The sequence below is a fragment of the Barbus barbus genome (genome assembly GCF_936440315.1).
Source record: "Barbus barbus genome assembly, chromosome: 18".
NCBI classification, from domain to species: Eukaryota; Metazoa; Chordata; class Actinopteri; order Cypriniformes; family Cyprinidae; genus Barbus; species Barbus barbus.
In genome coordinates, this window is record NC_136746.1 from 19264885 (window position 1) to 19287518 (window position 22634).

The 22634-nt window shown below is 37.4% G+C and overlaps 1 protein-coding gene across 1 annotated transcript in view; it reads left to right on the forward strand.

Annotated features, from left to right (window-relative positions):
- Nucleotides 1–1534: 1534 nt before the first annotated feature.
- Nucleotides 1535–22634, forward strand: part of zmiz1a (zinc finger, MIZ-type containing 1a) — a 125540-nt gene continuing 104440 nt past the window's right edge. Inside the window, exon 1 of the mRNA XM_079440061.1 lies at nt 1535–1678. The gene's annotated coding sequence lies outside the window, so the exon portion shown is untranslated. The remainder of the gene's footprint in view (nt 1679–22634) is intronic.

The following is a 22634-nucleotide window of genomic DNA, read 5'->3' on the forward strand; positions in this document are numbered from 1 at the left end:
AAAAAAATTGCCCTTGCGGCATACACAGATTGTATATTACGTTTTATGTATTTCAATGTTTGCTTTCCATTAATATGGTTCTTTACTTTATTGAATTAAAATGTTTAAAGTGAAATGGGGTGGTGAAACACTTCTTCAAACAATTGTTGAAGAAGTGTTTTCTATTAATATTGCAAACAGTGATGTAGATTGTATTCTTTTGACAAATTAATTTACACAGTTTCAGTGCAGATTTATAAACTGCTTTAATTACTGTATATAAAAGTTATAGCACGCAAAATCTACATTAAAAACAATAATACCGCTTGTCATGTTGAGCAATTTGCTTTGCTCCTGTCAGGAGAAAAAAAATGACAAGCTGTAAAATCCCAGGCAGAGTATTTGCATATCTCCATATTTTAGAACATAGGTCATAGGGACATGCTGGAATTCTGTTGTGGTGGTGTGAGGCAACGCAGCGTGTGATGCGCTACTAGACGCTCGCGCGCGCGGCGGCGGCGGCCTCCCCCCCGGTCAGTCGAGTCGTGCAGCATTGGCTGAGGAGAGGAGAGCAGAGAAGGCAGTAGATGCGCGCTGTGTCTCGGCACTGTTGGAAGAGTCATTGTTCCTTGACGTCACCGCTCAGCCAAGCCTGGCGCTGCTGCTCTCAAACATGTCTTTGTTATTCAGAGCTTTCCATCGGCGAATCGCAAAATACGGAACGAGCTGTTCCTTTTATACGCGGGAAGCAGGAGGACTCACATGGTGGCGCGTTTGTTTATGTTTGAAGAGATTTCTATCACATAACTTCTAACCGTTTATATTTATAAGTGAAATAGCCTACAAAAAATATGGATTTTTATAACGCATTATTATTATTATTACTTCTACTACTGTTATTATTATTATCATTATTAGCCTATATGCGTATTATAACATTATATGCTTATTATTTTCAAAAGTACATTTTTTTGTTTTAGAAATGCAGAAAGGAGAAAAGTATGAGAGTATGAGAAGATCAAATATAAAACTCGATATAAAAGTGTCTGCTAAATGCATAAATATAAACTTAATGCTTAATTTTCACACAAAAATGGGTCTTTATGTATATAATTATTATGTTTACTCATAATTAGAGCTTGATAAGAATGATCGCATTTTGCTCCAGTTCTTATTTACTTAAAATACTAACAGATTAGTAAGTGCAAATAGTACATTATAACAATAATTGCACTTTACATGTGGTGTTGTTTTGATGCATGTTATATCTTTAGTCATACTACTAGGTATTCATCAGTAACCTGCCTGCAAAGAAAGGCATTGTGGTCTCGGTGGTTTGATTACAATGAAATAAAGCCAAACGACGTGTTGTATTCAGACAGCAAACAACTGGTGCTCGCGTGTAAATCCAGTCCGTTCATCTGCGCGCGCCGCCTGGTGTCTTCCAAAAGCGCAAGCGCTTTACGCGACTCTGGGACACATTTTGTCAGCAACCAGCAAGCATGGCTCTGTGGTAATAGAATAGCCCGTGTAATTTGACACTTCAACTTGCCGTGCACTACGTTAGTTGATTCAGACAGTCACACTAACGAAACGCCGTGCGCTTTTCTCTCAGTGTTTGTGAAGTGTGAGGGGAGAAAACAGATCGCAACTTCAAATTCAGGAGATTTTCGGCGCCGTGCTGTGATTGGACCTGAAAGTAAGTTGTGTTTGTTTTTTCCTATTATTTTTACACCTCGCTCGCTGGGAAGCGTTTTATGCATTGCATTCAAATGAATCCGTAGCCTCCGCGCTAGCTCCAACCTCAGCTAACAATAGAGTCACTTAAAGTATCGCTAAGATGTGTACACATGTATTTCTGCGCAGGAAACAATTGCACAAACTGAAACGTTGGCGATGCGGCTTTGTGTTTTCGAAGCAAAACACTATTGAGCAATTCCTGGACAGTGGAGTTCAGAGGAACACGGAATTTGGCTGAACCAGAGCCCACCGTTTATATACCGTTCAGCGTATCGTTCTGGTGTGTTGCATTGTTCAGATGTAGAGGGCACTGTCATGCGGTGGACGGTTGGTTGGCACGCTTAGATGGGCACAATTGGATGGCTTGGTTGCACGAATGCGATTTAAATTCGCCGGGTCTTTTTGATTAGGTGAAAATTACATTGTGGCTGCTTGATAAGTGGTAGGAAACAAGGCTTTCAACCATGTGCTGAAATGTGATGTTTCATGCTGTGCTCTAGTAACAGGACAATCGCGTTCGGAAGCGCGATGATGCGTTGTAACCGCTGATAAATTGTAACATCTCGTTCGAATCTTGGAATCCGTGAATGCTTGAATGGAACATTGGAGCAGACTTTGAGGACACACGCAATGTTGGGTACCAACTGACTATGTGATCTGGATTTCGTAATAAGATTAGAAAAATCAAGTATTTGTAATTAGAAACCATCGCATTTTTACATATAGGCTACTTAATTACATGACAGTTGACTTGTGGATTGCATGATTACATATGGATTACGTTAAATACCAGCAAACGGCAAAAAATGCATGTTTCATAAATTTGTAATTAACTGATTGTGCCCCTGTAGCTGTAAAACATGTACCATACCTGCAAAAATAAATTCAATATGCAAATACATGTTGTGTAATGCAGTTGCTTTCTAAATATACACGTTTGCATACTAGGTTACTAGTTTATTTTACTTTTTAATCTAAGGAAACTTAATTTGCACTTGATACTCTCAATATTCCACAAGACACATAATATAGAAATAAGATGATAAGGCTGATGTTAAAGAAGTAAGTTTCTTGTTGCTTTTGTTTGAATTATGATCAAAATCCAGAATTAAACAGATTATGATTTAGTCCTAAAATTTGTAATTACATTAAGAAGTAAACTACCCAACACAGTACAGTTCACACATGCCAAGTGTCCACCAGTTTCTTTTTATTTTTTTATTCCTGTATTAGTTATTTATTTTTGCTTAGTAAGTGAACAGTTTATTAATGAGATTCTTACAGTTAGTAATTCTACAACTTTCAGCTTCGGTTAATAAGATACATGATGTTGAATGAAGCTTGGCCTATACTTTATACATTGTCATCTTATTGCTTTCGATTTTGAAATTATTGATATTGAATTATTGTAGGTGACTCTATTGCCAATAAGAAGCATATAAACTACAAAAAGCCTATAAAGGTAGCCAAAATTCTTGCTAGCAACAATTTAAGCTTACAGTAAATTGTCATTGTTTTTATGAATATAAGTTTTGTTTTCTCAAAACTAAGTTCTAACACTAGAGTTTCTCTTTGGTGAGCATGCTTGTTGAAAACAGAAACTTATTGTTTTCAGCATGATTCTTCAGTCAGAGCTGTCATTTGATGACAACTGCTTGGTCACCTCTCTAGTACAGTACAATCACAGTCAATGTTTACATGGCTGTGTGAGTACTGATAATGTTAAAATCTTCCCCCTTACTTCAGGGTGGATTGCTCCTGGAACAAAGGTAAAATTACTGAGCTTTCGGCTCACTCATTTTCAATTGTGGTGTTGGTTCATGTTAACATTATTGGAGGAGGTATGTTGTTAAGGCCAATTATTGTTAGCAAATGTTTAAAAATGAACCCACGCATAAGACTTGAGTCTCATTTGTTGAGTCTGCTGGGGGTGTATTTTAAAACACTGCAGATTTACCCACCAGTGTTACCTTCTATGAGTGGCTTAACTTGTATGAGTCAGGAATGGAGAATGTGTCTTGAAGAGGAGAGGAGTTTATTTTCCTCCCTCCTTCAGACGGGGGCCCCAGGTTGAGGATCATCATTACCAAGGGCAGAGGCTTTAGCCGTAGTCATGTAAAGGCACAGACAGAGCTCAAGTCATTCTGTCAACGGGACTAAAGAGGTATTGCGCAGGACTTAATTGAGCTTAATGTGGAATTAAACTTCCATAAGATTGTTGAAAAGTTGCATGTAACATGCCAAAATAGAGTGAAACGTTAGTTATGTCATTTGAACAAATTAACATTGTCAAAATTTATCAGATTTTACACGCAAATTATTCAGTAACAGGTTTATTAGTCATTATTGCTCACATCGCTGCCTATTTATGCACATTTGTGTCTCTATTGTGTCTAGTCTAACAAATGTGTTCAAGGTTGTCCAGTTTAGGAGTGTAGTCTAGATGATCTCTTTTCACATTCAAATTCTTGGCATGTGAGACAAAAGCTCGCCTAATTCACTGGGCGATTTAAGGGTGAGAATCGTGAGTGATCCCTCTGTAGAATATTATCATGATACTTGGGTCACAATACCATACATAAAAGGTTCTCTTTATGAGCTGTGATACACAAAGTAATGTGGACTTTTTTAGTTTGTTTTAAATTAAGCACCAGCATTCAATAATCAGATATGTAGTGGTGCAAAACCTTTGCCTTTAGGACTTTGAGGTCCCAAATGAGTGAATAAAATCTTTCAAAAGATAAACAAAAACAAAAATCAGGGATTTTTAGAACTTTCAATGTTTCATTGTACTATAATATGTTTGTTTTACCCACTTCTAGTCAACTACTTTGTTTAGGTTTAGAAACTTGAAAAATGACCACCTAATAAGAGTCATTGTTTATTATTGTAGGCTTAAGTGCAAAATTAGGCTAAAATTACTTTGGTACTCTTCATTAATGGTGTTATATACTGTATTGCTCTACCTCCTCTTCTTCTTACAGCCAGAATAAGCCACGATATGTTTTTTACCAGCTAAAAAAATACTAATCAGTGTTTTGACCGGTTTACATTTAACTGTTAGCACACTATTGTGGTGAAATTGTGAAATAGTTGGCCCACGTTCATTTCATTCATCATAAAGCGAACAGTCGTCTAGCCACCACCCGCACACGCCCACTCTTGAACCCGAGTCAGGCTTTGTTTGAGTCCACATGCTGCACATATGGATCATGGCCTTTTTTAATGGTTCACATTACGTCTGCATAACCGCCTGCTCGACTTGTGCGTGCACTTTCGTTTCTGTGGTGATCGGGGTTAATGCGCTAACATGAAGTATAGCCTCCGAACCACAGATTATTCAGACAATAGGAGTGCATGACTTGTGATTTCCTTGCAGACTTACGTCTACGTTGCTCCGTTTCATCTTGCGGTTAGTGACCTCGGCGAAGCAGAGGGACTTTTGATTTTAATTACATGCATCTGCAAAGAGCGTGGCGTGGGACCGAATCTGCTTCCAGGCTGCATAAGTTGAAAGCTTGTTGAAGGCTGCCTCCGACTTTCGAGCTGACAATGTGACCAAGGATGCACTGGGATGCGATGTGCAAAACATTAGCTAGCTGGTGCCATTCTAAGTGCTTTACCCCTCAGATAGGGACTTTCAGGCCCACACTGTCACAGGCTCATGCATGTTTGATTTGACGCTCTTTGAAAAATGAACGCAGAAGATGTCACAATGGCTGTATCCCGTTTCTGTCGGCGAGAGCAAGTACTTTGAATCAAAAATGACACCCAGCTACTCTTTTTCCAATGTGAGGGCTTGATATTTGGCACTATAGCACAAAATGTCTCCACCATACTGACAATTTTGCATGATCACAAGCAATTACCTTCGTTTTTCGGTGCCAATAAAAGCTCGCAGTGCTTTGAAGTCTGGCTGCCGCTGTGTGCCGTGCAAATCCAGCTTAAGCAAAACAAACATATTGTCCTCAACCTGTTTTCTTTTGACTGAGGCAAATCAGTATACATTCAGTGAGCCATGTTCTCCATGCTAAACTGTTAAGTCCTGCTACTCTCTTAAAGAGATCCATCTCTCTTTGAGAAACAAATATGTGCGTTGTTAAGTACACTGATGCTATAGACTCAAGGTCAGGGCTCGGTTTCAAGTCATTGACAATATTAGACTGAAGTAACTTGTTGTACGAAAGCTATTTAATAGATATTTTGACACATCATTTGTGCTTTTTTCTGCAGTGTTTATCTGTATGCATTTATTCAGGCTTTGCAGAAGAATGCCAATGCATCTGCGTTCATTTTATGTATTGAAATACTGCCATGTATTCCATCATGTGGAAACCTTGGACCTTGTCACCGTGTCTGAGCTGTCTGTCTCTGTCTGCGAGCGGGAGATTTCCCTCCGTCCCGGCGAGTGATCACTGTGTTTCTGAGAGGGACTTGCAATTACGTTCAACATGGCCCGAGAGATTCATACATGCTTTCTGACAAAGTAAATTAATTAGGTTTTCTTAGGAAAGATAAATATTATTTCTCATCCAAATTTGCCTTTTATGGGAAGGAGGATTTGCGTTTGTGTGCGCCAAATGACACGCACACATAACCTTGGCTTAGACATTTGCACAAGGTGAGACTAAATGAAAGCTGAATGAAAGGCAACTACGAGTTGTCAGGAGAACATGACAAATGGACGGTGGCGAATGAAATTCATACTAGATCCGCCAAATCCCTTAGTGTTGCAGGAAAAATATCAATTTATATTAAACAGTAAAAATGCATGTCATTGTTCTCTCATTACTCTCTCTCTCTTTTATAAGCGCTTGGATTGATTTTTTTTTCTTTTTGATGAGGATGTAGTTTATGTCCGAATCATTCAGTTAATAATTTTTCAGGGTTGTTACTATAAGTATAGTAATAGGCAAGCTAAGTCTTTATTTTTAATCTTGACACACTATTTATAATTAAAAAAGGATGAAGTTTTGAGATTCAGTTTTATATCTTAATAAATATCTTAGTGACAATTTCTTTTTTTTTGTCTGGAGGTATGCAATCAAAAGTCCATGCCTATAAGTAGGCACACAAATGTTTTATGATAAGCCAGTCAGTAATTATACCGATTTAGTCAAATTTCATAATTTGTTCTGTACAAGTGATACCCAACCCTTTCAGTCATTATATTCAGATTGCAAGTTCATAACTTGGATAAAATTACTTTTTTTGACAATGTAGATTCAGCAGCAGCAGAGCGCTAATAATTGTGCAGGAAACACTGGTATGGTGTAATATCATATAAATCTTGCATAGTATGCAGTTAAAACAGCTCATTTTCTTTACATTAGACAATTTTCTATATTTTTTGTTGTATCATTTGCATATCATTATGCTTTTCCATGTTTTTGTTTGAAACCTGCTATTATCTGGATTCTGCGGTGTCAAAATCACAGAACCGCACGCCCCAGAGCTTTCTTTAGCACTTATTAACCATTCAAGGAAGATCTCACAATGAAAATGTATTCCATCTGAGAACACGCCTCTTGCTCCACAAATACACTTCATGCATCACAGCCTCCGTGCAGAGCTCATGAGGTGACAGCTGTAGGCAACAGAGAGATGTTCATGGAGTGCTATTGCAGACTCGGCGCCAGATAGAGCATGATAAATCCAGAGCCGTGTAAGTGTATGTCCAGGCTTAAATTGGCATGCAATGGCAAGCACCACTTCCCAGGTAAGTGCTGTGTGCCCTGGCTCTTAATGACTGTTTCATAAGCCACACTCTTGGTGGCCACTATGCGCCCTTCCCTCTCGTTCACTCCTGCGGTTCTGAACCAGACTGCTTCACACTTTTAAGCTCATGTCTTTTAATTTCTCTACCTGGGCTGTTCAGATAAAGAGCCATATTAGAAACCCCAGAGTGCAAATATTGTAAAATGGCAGGTCTTGTGTGCTAGTAGAGTTAATGGTGACTAGTTTCTTTAATTTGGTGTTTTTCACGTGAAGTAGTCAGAGGTTTATTTATGCCGTAACAAATTGTAACTAAGTTTTGTGTTGTTTGAATACCACCACAATGAAGTTGTCAGCTAAGAGGAGCGATAAGAGTAAGTGATATCGCCAACTAAACCTTGATATTTCATACCTCATTCTTGCGCGAATCATCTGAGATAACAGAAGCCATTGTTGCACTGATCATTTATCATTGCTGTAATGAGATTAAACTAATCGTGTATTCCAGAGACAGCAATGATACACTATGTGGGGCTTGCCAGGGATCATCTTCAAACAGTATTTGTCATTGTCTCTCAGTGCTTTTTAATTAACTGTTGACAAACAGCGTAAGCTGGGTGTTATGATTTAAAAGCAGTCCCATTTCAGAGTGTCGTAAAATATGGTTTCTTTAAAAACAAAAGCTATAAAGAAACAAATACGTTTTGTCATCTAATGGACAAAAGCTCTGTTATGTTCCATTCCAGAATCTATTGAGCTGATTTTGGAGAGCAACTCTAACCCTGATGGGGTAGTGCACATAAAAAATAAAAATTGTCGTCATTTACGCGTCCTCGGGTCATTCCAAATGGAACGCAAATTACATTTTCCATACAATGAAAGTTGCTGTTTTATATGGACAAAAGCAGCTAAAACATTCTTCAAATATCTTCTTTTGTCTGCTGCAGAAGTAATACAGGTTTGGAACGACATGAGGGTGAGAACATGATGACAATTTTCCTTTTTATACCAGTTTTTGGTAGTATTAGCTTAGCAACATGCTATGTGTTTTTGTGATTCTAGTCTCCTATGTTTCAATAATGCTGCTATTTTAGTATTACTTATAGTGTTTATTAATATTTGGAATTATTTGTTTTCTAGGTTTTTTTTATTTGAAATGTAATTAAAATGATAAGATTTAGTAATTTTATGTTTATTTTTTAAATATTATTTTTTATTTCTGAAGTATTAATTTTAGTACTTTATAGTTAGTTGCCAATTTAACTATAGTTTTCAATTTAGGTTTTTCATCTAATATTTAATATATTTTTTATTTCAGTTCAAATGCTCAAACTGATTTTTAGTAGTTTTAGTTATCAATAGCATCACTGCAAATGGGTCACTTAAAAAGTTCTGTGATGGTTAGAATGTTCCCTTGGAAGGCAGCTTGCTGTGTAGGCAGCAAAGTAACTTGCTAGTTTTTGAAGCTTCTAAGTGAGTAGTTTTCATAAACACGTTCAATGTTTCATTAGTGGCTGCTGAGATCGTTAATCTGATCTTTCTGTAGTGAGCTTGTTGCTGATGCATAAGCAAACAGTGTTCACATTAAATGTTTTAATTGCACATTAACCCACTGCTGGCATATTAATCTGGCATGCCTTAAAGACGGCACGGCGTCCGTTACATTCCCCCATAGTTTTGTATGATGCTGTGGCCCTGGGTGAGATGTTGAGCATCAGAGTGAATTGTTGTTTTATTAGCTAGATTGAGCTGGTGGCGCGTTGCACATTGGGTGCGTGTCCTCCGAGGATGGCTCTGAGAGCTCCTGACTCTGCATCTGCAGTAAGTAGTCACCAGGGACGGATGGGACATGCCAGCTCAGATTTTCACGGCGGCCCTCAGACAAGAAACAGCAGGCCGGGAATAACATGCAGATCTTTTTTTTCCTGTCGCCATCACAGATATAGGAAAGCAAAGCACCTTTTTCAGGACATCTCGAGCGTCTAATTGATATCACTGAGTGTTTTAGAGGTTGGCTTGCTTTGCCTTACCCTGTTCTAGCTCTCAAAAGCTGGCTTCGTGCACATGGCTGTCTGTCTAATTTTCTCTGGAATTCTTTTGACTCTGGGACACAGGAACAGAGGAAACTCAATCTGGAGTGCCCTGAGGGGTTCCTCTGCAAGAGATTTCCCACCCAGATAGTTGCCAACACCCACACAAACATTTATGTAGGTCTGTTTTCAAGGAAGAGAGCACAAACCTCAAACCTGCGTCACACCACAGCCATCGACAACCGCAGAAGGCGAAGCAGCTTGTTTGTTAGTGGGCAGGTGGGAAGTGTAATGGCAGTTGAACATGTGCACAGGGGCCACTGCTTATGTGCCGCAGTATCATTAATTAGATGGCAACTTGTACTAACAAAGAGCCGCAATGTACATGCTTATTTATTTAACACGTTGGCCCATTTTGCACTCTTCATTCTTTATAGAAAAAATGAAATAGGCTACTCTGAGATAAATCAGAATATCAGATTGATTTCTGAAGGATCATGTGACGCTGAAGACTGGAGTTAAGGCTGATGAAAATTTTGCTTTGCCATCATAGGAATAAATACAGTTTTAAAATATATTACTGTTTTTACTGTGTTATTGGTCAAATAAATGCAGCCTTTCAAAAACATGAAAAAATCCTAATTATTCCTAACTTTTCACCACTAGTGTCCATTAAAAAGATTTATGACTAGGTTACATTATATTTGGGTTACTGACATTCTACACACTGACAGCAGTTATTACTTGGTTATTACTTAGTTATTGCGTTATCAAAATTTATTATTGTACAAACATGTTCCTATATTTTGCATATTTGCGATAAATGAATTTGTCACACCACATAACTGCAAAATTTTAAAATATTTTTTATAAATAATTTAATATTGTTTGTCAAATGTCCAATTTCTTTTTATAGTGTGTAATTGATCCTGAAAATAATTTTGTTTAGCACATTGCTGTGTTCAGAAATGGTCTTTATATAATAATATTTGAATGAATATAAAAAAATTATTTTCCATGTTCGCTGAAAGTCTGATGGAATTTAATGGCCAAAAATGTGCTCTTAGATTTCAGTGTGTTTTCATAAAGAGCAGTGTAGTCCCAAGTACAATTTTGTGTCATGCCATCAAGGTCAATTGTGCTTTTTGTCTCTATATTAAAATAAAAATGGTTTATTTAGACAGAAGAACAACAGTGTTTTGTCTAGAATTGACCCCAATAATGAGGTGGTGTACCCTGCGTTGTTAGCTGCAGCTGGTGTCTAAAGAATTACCACACGTCACTGCCCTCTGGCTATGGTTCGTCAGCTCATCTGATATTGAATAATGATCGCGGCTGGCTTGTAGCAAACCGCCATTCCAAGTGTCTGTCACTTTAAGTGACTTCCACAATGGCAGCCTTTTTCTCCACCCCGTTTGGTGGTGGCTTCTTTTAATGGGGTGAATTGAGAGCACTGGGGGTCTGCGTCTGTACTAGCGTGTTTCCCGTTCTTGGCCTCTCGTGAGCAGAGGGGGTTGGCAGTGGCAGTCACGTGAATAGTAATTGTATTTGTGTTGGGTTCCTTTCAGGCTGTCGCTGTAAATCTGTTTGACTCGCCACTTTGTAAATCATTATGATGGCTAAAAGCCTTTTTATTTAATTAAGGGAGGGGGAGTTGTTCTCCTGAGCAAATGTAAGATGTTTTTTGTTTGTTTGTTTGCCTCGCACTCATCTTTGGCAAAGATACCATGCAGTTTTTGTGTGCTTCTGTTAGAATCATTTGTTAAAAATGAAAAGTTGGCTTTTTTGTCACTGGTCAATTTTGAGAGTTTGTACTATTTTGTTTCTATAACATGTCTTCTTTAAGATTAGTGGAAAGAAAACATGCAAAATGCACATTTAATTGTTTTATTAGACCTCATCTATATGCATTTGTAGATTTCAATTACACAATCTTTAAAGGCCATTTTCTCAAAGTGAGTTTTTTTTTCTAGTATACTGAGTCAGAAATCAGCTTTTTACAGAATGTTACATATACCATTCACCTGATTTATAATAATATTGAGATAACATTCCTAAAAATGGGGAAATATATATGTATTTTTCTGACTGTTGACAGTATTTTCTGATGTATGGAGTGATAAAAAGACGAAAAAGTAAAAAACAACACCAAAACAAAAATTTTGAATCTGGCTTCAATCAGTGTTCATGTTTCCATTCTGGAGATTTCTGCAAATTAGTGCATATTTTTATGTAGATAATGCCTCGTTTGAATATTCAAAACATAAAATTTAAAAAAATACTTACAAAATACTTGTCTCAAAGTATTGAAGTTGATTTAAAATACAAATTAAAAAATTGCAGATTTGTAAGAGATGTTCCAGATATTATAATAACATGGAAGAATATTTTATAACTTGCAAACTGTTTGAAATTTGGGACAAACAGGATGAAAATCAGTAGATGAGGATTGTCACTTACTAGCAGAACTGGTTTCGGCTGACAGAAACATGACAAAGTACATCATGTCCTGAAGATCAACTTGACTTGTTGTCTGATAAACATCTCCGTGCTCCTCTGCACTCCCCTCTGCCACTCGTGGCTGGCATCATGCGTGGCGGCAGGCATTTGTCACTCTGAGCTGATGTACTGTCAGTAACATGCTAGACGGGATAAGAGAACTACGGATCTGTTTTTATTCTGTTACTTGTTCGCAGAGGCAGAAAGTCATGTTCTTGAAAAAGATGTCTGTTATCGTTTCCATAAAGATGGAATTGTCAGCTGAAATGATATACTTCTTGTTGTTTGAGATGGGGTGTTATGAACGCGGGTTTAGATTTGAATGAATGAATGCCCTTAAGTGTCAGTTGTATATTGATACACTGAAGGCCTCAAACAGGAAATGTCAACTTTTGGGTACAGCTACTGACGTCAAAAGAGCGTCCTGCCTGAAGTTAATGTGAAATTCTGTTTACAACCTATTTTTTTCTATAATGTGATGTATTTCAGAGTGAAAAAGGATATTCAATATGAAAAAAGCAGGACAGGACTGTATTTATCGCGGGTGATTGGTTTGTGAAAAGATACAAAAGGGATTGAAAAGTAAGATGGATTCTTGAGCTAGAGCCTAAAATGAAAGTTGTTTCAGAAATGTTGCAGGTTATTGCTAATTTTGATTAGAACTGTAATACTAGAGGTTGTGTTAGACTTTAACATTGTCCGTCATTTTGATGGCCAGGGTCGTAAAAAATCTGTCAATCTATTATTGACCGTCATTTTAATTTTCATATTTTAATTATAAAAGTGCATTTAATTGCTTTTATATCTGTTCACATTTTCATTTTTAATAATGAACCTACAGGACGAGCATATAGGCTTATGCATTTATTTATGAAGAGAACAGATGAACAGAGACTGCGTCACTTTTCTTGATCAACACACACCACAGTGACAGCGGACTGGGCAAAACAAATGATTTCTCGCATTTAGCTTAATAGATTCTCTTTTTTATGAACCAATATCGATTCTTAAATTCCAATCGATGCTGTTTTCAGTTGATAAATGAACTTTACATATAGTGCGCCTCCCATCCAGTAAATTGCAATGGGCTAAGCTTTGTGCATTGTTACTTTTGAAATTAAACAATATCAGATTTCAAATTCTGTCCATTTTATTAGGAAATTCAAGCAATAAATAGCCTACAGTTTTTATAGCTCTTTAATGTGGCGTGATAGATCGCTGTAGACACCTCAGCTCAAGCAAAGCGGCAGCGCATGTTAACTGAACATCTCTTTTGCTTTACTAGTGGATATTCGCCTGTGCGTAATCAAAGGGATAGCAAAAGACTCGTGACAGTTTTATTTTTGCTCTAGAGACAATCACGCACTCTGCTGCCACACTGGAATGCATCTGCCACCAACTGGATAGGGGTGGGAATTACAGTTATAAATTACAATATATCACCCTATGATCCTGGAAAGTGACATCACTTTTAATATCAAAGTGATGGACAGGCTTTAAAATTTTTCGTCACTGCTAAAACAATTCCGTCATGATGGAACATTTTCGGTTAATGCGACCTCTGTGTTTGTACTATACAGTTTGTATTTGTACTATATCAGGCTAATTGTAATTTTATTTATTTATTAATTTAGAATATGGTATTGGATTTTATGTATATATATATTACAATTTGCCTGATATAGTACAAATACAAACTGCATAGTACAAACACAGAGGTCGCATTAACCGAAAATCTTCCATCATGACGAAATTACTTTTATTATGAAATGGTATAGAATTTTAATTTCAGCTGGTTATCAGCAAGAACAAAAATAATATTGACTTTTTTATAGATGTACATCACTACTTGCTCTTAACTGTCTTAAAAGGGTGAACACATTTTTCATCCTAAGTTGACTTTACCAGAGAAAGTTGTTTGTATGTACTTTAATATGTTTGTACTCCGGGAGGGCTGAGGTTCCAGAAAGCCTGGGCTCTGATGGGCAGCTCCACTTTTGTAGTACGAGGGAGGAGAAACTGCTGGAATTTCTCACAGTTGCCTGTCTGACAGAGTAACAACTCAAGCTGAAAACTCTTCTGGAAAATATTGATGTTGGAGGAAGTAGTAGGCTGTCACAAGTGTGGAAGACTTTGTGTGCATGGTGATGAATGTGTCCTTGGCAAAACAATTGCATCTCCAGTTTTGGACTTTTAGTTAAACACTTGGATAGTATCGTTGTGAACTAGACTTCAGTGTTTTTCAATAGCTGTAGAATCAGTCTGGATTGTGGTTGTTTCAACGGTTTATCAGTTCTACAAATTGGTTGTGACAATTGAGGAGAAGATTAATAATTATATCCCATTACAGTAATAGACGTACTAAAACTGCCTCCTGGAAAGATGCAGCTCTCAAAGGAGTATGGATTTGATCATTCGCTAAGGCTTCCGTGAATTATCTCAGAAGTGAATCTGACATTTTGTTTATTCAGTTTCCCCACAAAGTATTGTTCAGTGAAAGACAGTGCAGACAGATTGCATTCGGGCCTGTCAGTCACAGGTGCAGTCTTTTCCGTCCCTGATAGCTAATTAAGTCGTGACACATGTTTGGCAAGATGCCCACGTCCCAATGGATTATGAAATTATTATAAAAGGCATTCAGAATAGAGGAGCAGAAAGATCAATATTGCATGTTTGCATAAGCTCATTACTAAAGACTTCAAACGCAGGAAACCATGTCTGTTGTATTATGTAGCGGTTAACACGTGGTAGACCTCTTACGCTCTTGTTGCTAATTTGCTAGCGCAATAATAAATGCAAATGATATACATTTAAACAAAATATACAATTTATCCACTTGATTTACTGAAACATTCAGTGGTTCATCATTTATTGTGTTTACACAATGAAGTTGTGTAGGACATTATTCTGGGTTTTGAGTTATGAAATATGGCCGTGTGGCTCATGTATACTTGATTTTTGCATTTTAAATGATGTTGCATGTGTTTTGCAAATCAAGATTTGCGTTCAAGTATTTCTGGTCATTAATCATGGTCAAATCGTGGCATGTTGTGACTTGTATATGGCTTTATTTGTTTGCATAGGATCACAAAAATTCAAGCACGCTTGTTTTACCTGTTTATAAGGCCTCCAGGTTCTGCTTTCATGAACAATTTGTTAAATTAGTGATTGCTAATGACAAACTTGTGTTTTTGTGTGGCGTTACTGAGTGACTTGTGCTTGTGCTTCCTGTGCTCTATGTCGACTGTGACTGAAATCAAATAAATAAGATTGACTGGATGAGAGCCAAGACAGACTACTGGCACAGGGATTGCTGTCAAAAACATCACCGAGGATAATTAGCTGTGCTCTATTACCGCCGTTTTGGCTTCTTAAATCCACGTTTATATATACGATGCCCAGGCCTGTTAAGTCTAGAGGGTGTGTAATAAATTATTGTGACTTTATTGCTAAGGTAAATATTAGTTTCCAGTCATTTACTCAATGATAACATATTATTTGCTAATAATGAATCAGATTATAAATTGTCACCATAATTGGAGTGATACATAGCAGAACACCCACTAAATATTTACCTTTTTAAGACCGACTATGATGTGGTTTGTGAAAGTGGTTGGTTCACGTTCAAAATGTCCTACTTGTTGACCAATGCAGTTTGAAGTCATTTTGCCATGAATAGCAGGCAGGGTTGTGCAATTGTCAATAATTTGATCATATTTCCTGTCTGATGTGATTACTCTGTCTTTTTTTCAGCCCCACTAGAAGTCTCTACTGTATTCTGTGTACGGTACAGTATGATATGAGCTCAGCAAAGCTGACACTGACACTGCACAAAAAGAGTGCTTTTAGCTATTATCCTCAATCAAAGGTCATTTGGTTGTTGTAGAGACAAATCAGAAGAAATAACAGAATTCAGCTAAAATGTCATTGCAGACTGTAGATGAAATCGATGGATGAAGAGAAGGAAAGGGTTGTACTGGCAGGGAAAGTACAGGAGCTTAGTCACAGCTTTGGAACCCAGGATTACTGTTGATGTCTAAGGAGATCCTCGACCTCACAAGGGATTCCCCAAATCATTGATGTGTTCCACCCTGAAAACATAACTTTTTCCACTAAAAGAGAAAATGGTTTAAAGCCTAATATTATGGATAAGCTTTTTAGTGTATTATATAGTTTCTGCTTGGTGTCTTTTTTTACAGTAAGATTTATTAATGTTTTTGAATGAAAAGTCTTATGCCCACCAAGGCTACGTTTGATCAAAAATACAGTAAAAAAAAAAAAAAAATTGTGGTATATTATTGCTATTTAAAAATAACTTCTTTTCTCTTTGATTAAAATGTAATTTACACCTGTAATGTTAAAGCTGAATTTTCAGTCGTCAGTGTCACATAATCCTTCAGACATCATTCTAATATTATTTGGTGCTTAGTAAATATTTCTTCTTATCGCAGTTTAAAACAGTTGTTTAATATTTTTGTGGAAAACTTTATTGGATGCATTTTTTTAAAGATTCCTTCAATAGAAAGTTCAAAAGAAAGTAACTCTAAAAGTGTTTGGTCAATTTAATGCATCCTTGCTGAATTCATGTGTGTTTTTTAAAATAAACTAAACTAAAATAAATAATTGAAGAGTTATATACTGCTATACAGCTACTACTATAATACTGTACCCTATTTCTGCAAGCGTTAACGTTCTGACTGTTGTTGGTACTTTGTGTTATTTTAGCTAGAACGGTACTCGGATCACAAAGTTGTTGCTAAAATTGCAACTAGAGTCCTCAAAATCCCCAGGACAAATTATGACATTATTAGTAATGCCTTTCCTTCAGATCATTGCACTTCTTGTTTTTGCTGATAGAGGAAACCCCAGATGTTTGTAGGAGGTTTCAGGGATTCCTGAAGACAATAACCAGCTCTGATGTTGGCAGGTAGACTCCATCACGAAGGGGTTGCCAGCCTTTGATGTTGTGATGCCAGGGCAGAAAGCTCTTGCATGCAGACACTAATTGGGCGATTGGCACCAAAGGACTTTGCACAGAGAGAGTCTGTATTCCATTTGTTCGAGTGGGTGCAAGTTTGATTATGCTCACCGTAGGCATGACCTAATAGAAATATTTGCCTGGCTCTCTAATTGTTATATAGTCAGTTAGCAATTAGACATACTGGCAAATGTTTCCCAGTGCAGCTTTAAATGACTGATTGTCAAAGATATGCGAGATGAAGTTGTTTGTTAATGCACACTTGACCTAGGGATCTATTCTATCAACTGCAATACAATTTGTTTATGGATAATAAATTCTAATTGTCTGGTTTATTTTAATCCTTCATTTGAAGTGAGATATCAGATCATAGGCCCTCCACCTATAAGTGAGATCCGACACTTGAGGGAGTGAAGTGTTTTCGCTGGGAAGCGCATGAATGATTGATAGCAGGAGCAGAGCTGTTTAAAATCGTCCTGCTCCCTGCTTATCAATAATTCAAAGCACTCTCTGTATTTTGGTGGCACATTAAATATCAGCGATTTGAATTCTCAATTTGATTTATATCTGTCAAATACATTAGTGGTTTGTCGTGATTCTCTTCATTTAAATTAGTTAATTTTGCCCATGCTGGGAGTTATCGCACTTGTCTTAGTTTTCTCGTTACTAGTGTTTCATGTTACAAGAGTAAAGTGTTGATTAATAATTAGGCAGCTCTTAGAAAGAATTGTCTGTTGGGAACGTTGACACAGGATCTCCGTCATTGGTTAAAGTCAACCATTTGACGTCTTAAAGCCGAGTAATATACACTGTAAAATAGGATTTTTCAAAGTTGAAAATAAAACTATTGGAGAGCATTTTGCAAGAAAATACCATTTCAGTTGCTATTTTTTTATTTCACAATTACATGTTTATTTCACTGTTGCTTGCAATTTCTTTGTAATTGTTTTAGAAATTTACTCATTTCTGATTGAAAATTGTTTCTATACCAAATTTTTTTCAGCGTTGAATGGGGATAAGGCATGATCTGCCGGTTGTTATTGTGACAGGGTGAAGCTGATGGTCGTGTATCCCTCTAAAAGGGTTAGATTAGGTTTGCGATTATGAACATGGAATATTAAGGTAAAATTTGTTTATTATGTGAGGCCAAAGAGTCCAAGGAGAGAAGCAAAACTAGTACAGCCTCATATTAAACTGTCTGCCAGGGGCACCGGTCAATTATACAGTGTAGTGGTCATTACAGAAAAATATTTGACAGCAAATGCCATGATTGACTAATCAGAATCAAGTAATCATTTTTTGAAACATGCTCCTGACGTGACTAAGCACTCATGTCTTACACATGATTTACTGTAGGGCACTATCAGCCTGTGTTTAACATGCCTTCATTTTCCTCAGGCAATACAGTGACAGTTTGACCTTTACCTCACCAGAGGTTGAGGAGCTGGTTGCGGCGCATGCTGATGTTTCCATTTGTTTGCTCTCATATCCATGAGGAGCTACCAGGATCTCCTGCAATACCAAGAGGGCTTTTAAATTTTCAAAGATAAATCATGCGCCGCTATCACGTAAGTGCTTTTTGCACTGCACGGATCCCTGGTGTTAAAAGTCGGAGTCGACTTTGCTCTCATCCATTCGTGGAGACGCACAGCGTCCGGGCCATTTGCATTAACAGGGAAACACAAAAGGATTTGAAGGAGGAAATTGCCTCTTGTAAACACAATGGCCTTTCCTGTGAGTTCTCATGATAATGTCCTGAGTGGCCTTGGGGCAGAGTCTAGAACATTCCATTGAAGAGCACACTGAGGTCTGCCTCTGTTTGGCCTTTAGCGTGAAATGGCAGTGAGACTTGAGCCCTGGATATTGAGCCGCAGTGAGCGCAGTGGCTGGCTAATGTATACTAACAAGCTTGAATTTAACGTCAAAGCTTTCTGGATGCGCAATGCCATGCGTGTTTGTCAGGCAGAGCCGAAGTGACTGTGGCACCGATGTTGATTTCCAATGCCTTAGGGGCCTCCATGTTGGCTTTAAGAGAGGGAATGGTAAGCAGTAGAAGCATCCTCCCTCGTCCATGTTGTAGCCCTGATTAAACATTACTATGCATGGTTAGGTTTGGTAAACTTTATTTGATTGAACATCCCACTCGAATAGTTTTGTGCTGCTGTTAAAGGCATAGTTCATCCAGTAAGAACATTGTACTTGCCAAAATGTGGCTTTAATTATTTTAATTATTATTATTATTTTTGTTTAGCTATGCAATATATACGTATGGGTATCGTTTACATTTTATCGATACAGATACCGATACTGTTTATCGATACCGGTACTTATCTATACTATTATCGATACTATTTGGTGCAAAAAAGATATGATGTAAAAAGTTGTTGAAAATTTCAAGTAATTTTATTACTGGTGAACTTTAGCAGCTGTATTAAAGTTCTTCAGTCAGGAGCAGTGAGTTAATCTTCTCTTTGTGTTTTATTTTATTAACATTAAAGGAATAGTTCAGCCATAAATGAAAACTGTGTCATCATTTACGCACTCTCAAGTTGTTTTAAACCTGAATGCGTTTCTTTCTTCTGTTAAAGGGGTCATCGGATGACCATTTTCCACAAGTTGATATGATTCTTTAGAGTCTTAATGAAAAGTCTATAATATACTTTGGTTAAAATTTCTCAGTTGTAGTGTAAAAAACACCTTTTTTACCATGTCAAGATCAGCTCTGTTTTTAGCAAGCCATTCTAGTCCATGTTGCTTTAAATGCTAATGAGCTCTGCTTACCCCGCCCCTCTCTTCTGTGGGTACTGGGGGGTCTTTAAGTACCGGTCCAGAAAAATGCAGGTTCTCAGTACCCATCCCTAGCAACATATGTGGAACATAATATAATAACATAAGTTATAGTTCATAAAAAAATTTGAATTCTGTCATTAATTGCTCAGCCTCATGTCTTTCCAAACCTGTAAGACCATTTTCGGAACAGAAATTAAGGTATTTTTGATTAAATCCATGTGCACAAAGTATTCTCATAGCTTCATAAAATTAAAGTTGATCCACTGACGTCACATGGGCTATTTTAACAATGTCCTTAATACCTTTCTAGACCTTGAACGTGGTAGTTCCCATGTTGTTTATGTAGGGTCAGAAAGCATTCATCAAAAAATATCTTAATTTGTGTTCCGAAGATGAACTAAGGTCTTACAGGTTTGGAACGACGCGAGTAATTCATGACAGAATTTTCATTTTTGTGTGAACTATCCCTGTAAAAGGATCTGTAAAAATATACATACATATATGCAAAATGTATATATGTGCCAGGTAAAAAGCCAGGTATATATAATTTGTGATTAACTAAATATAAAAAACTAAACATTTCTGTGTTTTGTATTGTAACATTGTGTATGTGCGTTGTTTGATAAATATAGTCTTATTGATTATGATGGGCCTGCTGTTGATGGGTTGAACTGTAGCTTTTGGCAGTAGGAGGAGAGGGACAATTTACATCAGTTGACATTAGCGTCCATGGCTGATTTCGTTATCGCCTGTTCCTCATCAGCTCAGCTTGTCAGTTTGCTGAAATATAGTCGCACTCTTGTGTCAACAGCTAATATTTACATAATCCCTTTCCTCCCGCTTTAGTAACATGCGCATCTGAATGGCCAGTGTTTCGATTAGAAGATGGCGATTCATTTTTAACGGCAGAGGCACACCGTGAAAGTCTTGAAATGGGATGTTTGGCCTTTTGAGAGGAGCCTGCTAATGAAGTCTGGGAAGTGTGCATGTGCCAAACATGACAAATGAAATTTTAATTTGTGTGCAAACACTCTTTGTGTTTAGCATGGTGTCAACAGTGTAACTGCAGAGCTTTTACTCTCCAGACTGCTTGGCTAGATGATGGGTTTTGTATGTAAACGTCCTCTGTTGGGTTTGAGGTTTTTGCCTGTGACATACAGCAGATGCAATATGATTATGCTCTATGCTGTGATTTATTCATCTGTGCTGTTTCCTATGGGTCGTGATTGCATAAGGTCAGTTGAATCATAGAGCCTGCAGTCTGCATGCTGCTCAGTATGTCAGGGAGTTGCATCTGACAACGGAGGAGTTTATTAGGTTTTTGTTTTTTGAGTTGGTAATGCAGCCCTGCGTCATTGACACTCCTGGTGCAGTTGCACACAGAGCACATTGTGTTTTGCCTGATAAACAACCTCACAAATCGAACCACGGCAGAAGTAATTCAGTGGAGCCTGTAAAAACAGACAAGAGGAAGTGCATTAATGCAGTTGTGTGCCCAAATAATGAGACTGTCCAAATACCTGGATACACTGCCCTCACCTGTAATAGGACTAGAACTGGCTGATCAGTAATAATAAAGTATTTGATTTCAATAATAATAATAATACATTTAATAATAATAATTAATCTCTCTCTCTCTCTCTCCCTCTCTCGCTCGCTCGCACGCACGCACACACACACACACACACACACACACACACAGGCCTATGTTAACATTTTTAAACGTGTGAAAAATGTCCACAAAGAGATGTTGCATGCAAACATTTGTTGATAAAACGTAAGGGATGTCACAACAGATTCATTCATTAAAATTTACAATCAAAACTAATTTTATTCACTTCTAAGTGTAAATAAAAAAATGAAATTACAATCTTTAATGTTGTTAAAAATTATATTTATTTATATTATATATAAAAATATTTTTTAGTAGCAGTAAAAGTTATAATAAGTTTATTTTTACACTTCAGTAGTGGAAATGGAGTTGGAAGTTATACATTTCAAGAAGTAATTAAAAAAAACAAATTATTTGATTGATTTTTCCTTTTCAAAATATTAGCAGTTTCTCTTGAGGTCTCATTTTAATTTTTATAAAAAATAATATATGTTAGTAAACTGATATTTGTTTATTGTTGTATTGGTGTATATAAATGTTTATTTGTGAAAAACTGTGTTGAATCTAATTGGCTATGGTTGCTGTTTTATTGCCAAAACAATTAAATAATAAGAGATTTATTTTCAGCCCTAACATGTACCGTTCATGGAAAAGAGAGAGGACCAGTACACACACTCGCACTCAGTAAAGCTCTTAAAAAAGCAGGAACAGAAACCTGCCTGAAAGCACTGCATCACGGTGGCTATTAAAAGGAGTGGTGGTTGCTCCTGATAAGCTCAGTTTGCTTATTGCACAGCACAAGTGTTGGGGGCAGAGGATTATTGCCACTTGTGTATATTTCTGCTGATGTATTTTTTTTCTATCCCTCTTCAGTCAGATGGTACATATTAGAAAAACCTGTCTGATGCAGAAGTGGAAGGCGTTTACTCTCACCTGAATATAAAGTGAGAACACACAAACTGCTTTCATCCTCACACATGTGCACGCACTGTCACTTGAAACAGCTGCACGCTTGAAACGTAGACAGATTTTTCTTAACGTGGGAATCTGTCAAAACGAGCAGATAATATTCTCGCACCTCACGAAAAGCCTCGGAGGCCACACCCTCATCTCCTCGCTATCAGCCACCTCCCCACATTATGTCACACTGGGCTGACGTTATTTACATAAATGATAAACACGGCGGATGGCTGGATTGGCAGCGTAATCCACTTGCAGTGTCATTAGGGAGGAAAAGAGAGAAAGGCTATTACAGCTCTTGCTTCATCAGTGCGTCTCTCTTAGGCCATTT